Source organism: Symphalangus syndactylus, chromosome 11 (assembly GCF_028878055.3).
Source record: "Symphalangus syndactylus isolate Jambi chromosome 11, NHGRI_mSymSyn1-v2.1_pri, whole genome shotgun sequence".
NCBI lineage: Eukaryota > Metazoa > Chordata > Mammalia > Primates > Hylobatidae > Symphalangus > Symphalangus syndactylus.
Window position 1 is genome coordinate 77,269,003 of NC_072433.2, and position 1,900 is coordinate 77,270,902.

Sequence of the window (1,900 nt, forward strand, 5' to 3'; positions counted from 1 at the left end):
CGCCACCAAGCCCGGCTAAGTTTTTGTATTTTTAGTAGAGACACAGTTTCACCATGTTAGCCAGGATGGTCTCGATCTCCTGACCTTGTGATCCGCCCGCCTCAGCCTCCCAAAGTGCTGGGATTACAGGCATAAGCCACCGCACCCAGCTGTCTTGGCCTTTTCTTGATATTTGAAACAGTAGGTCAAAATTGGACATGTCTAGTAGGCAGTTGCTGGTTTAGTAATAAAGGGTAGTAGCTGTAATTGCCCAGTTTGAATAGTGTTCATGTTTTTAAGGATTTCACAAACAAATCTTCATGAATAAATGTTTTTAAAAAATGATTACTGATTAGATTCCATATAAATTCAGGAAGGTCCCATCATATCTCTTGCACAAATCATTGCCTTCCAGAATTAAGCACAGCATTGATACGTATGTCTTACATGACGTACTGCTCTGCAATGTGATGGAATCAACAGAACAAGGTGTTTGGAGTCAGATGGCTAAACTAGGATTTAAAGTTCACATTATTTACTAGTTAAGTGTGGATGCTAAGGCAATATTCTTGAAGTCTCCATGTCCTGATTTCCTCTTAGTGAAATGGGAATCATAATAATAATAATTTTACAGGGTTGGTGTAAAAACAAAATGACTGTCTGCACTCAATACAATACCTATTATGGTTATTGTTATATTATGATTAATTTATTAGTATATGATTGATGAAATGAATGTGAAATTGCTAGTAGCCAGCTCACAATATTAGTATGACAAAAATTATTTCAATTTGGTTTAAATACAATACCTGTGGTCAATAACATCATCTTTTCTTAAAATTTAATGCATTGAGCACTGTCAATTACAATGAAAAAAAAAAATGCAAGTAACCCAGTTGGACTATCCATTAACTGAGAAAATATAAAATAAAAAAGCCACCATGAATTCAGGATCACTTATGAATGTAGTTGTATTTTATTGATAGAATTTATATGTTCTTACAAAAAACATAGTACGTTTTATGTTAGATATACTTATTCAGATTACCAAAGAAAATGCTTACCGTACATATGGATTGATGGGCCCTATCCAATAACTTTCATCACTCCTCAAGGGCCCTTGGCACACAGGCTGGGAATCACTAATGTTGGTTAAGGTCACAATAGACAGGGGAGCCTTACGCTTATAATTCTGCTTGCCAAGTGGAAATGCTAACCTGCTCTTTCCCAGGATTTTAGAAAAACATTTGAAATATTTCACAAGATAAATGAAAATGGGATAAACACAAGGCCTTAAGGAAAATATACTTCTGGTGCATTTATTAAGCACTTGGATCTGATGCATGACACCTGCTTAAAACTCAAAGAATTATCACAGACTTTGCTGAGGAAGAAAGAACAAGAATTATGACTGCACACAGGCTCATACTTCAGCAAGTCAATGTTTTTAAATCAATGAAAAACAGTCCAGTGATTGTGTTTGCTACAAAGGGAAAGCAATGTAAGATGACATACAGTATTTCAAGCTGTTGAAATTACTGATGGCACAGTGGCAAGATATATATCCATTAAAACCAAATAGTTGTTTCAAAGTATGTTGGCCAACAGAGATAAATAATGTTTCTCTGAAGTGAATATAAAATAATGTCTCTCTTCAGAATTTTGGACCCTATAATGGCTTTAGCCACAAATACCTCTTCCTTATTTGGGGAACACGCATTTTCCACCTTCATTCAGAAATTCTTGAATTAGCTCAACAAAATTCATCTTCTACCTCAACAAAAAAGCATGCGCATTAAGTATCAAAGTATGCATATTTCTACAGTAGGCTTGCTGATGGTCTCATTCCTATTGGTAAATTTGTCACAGTGAATGAGTAAAGTATGAATAAATACAATGTGCTGAATGTAGAGGCTACTTT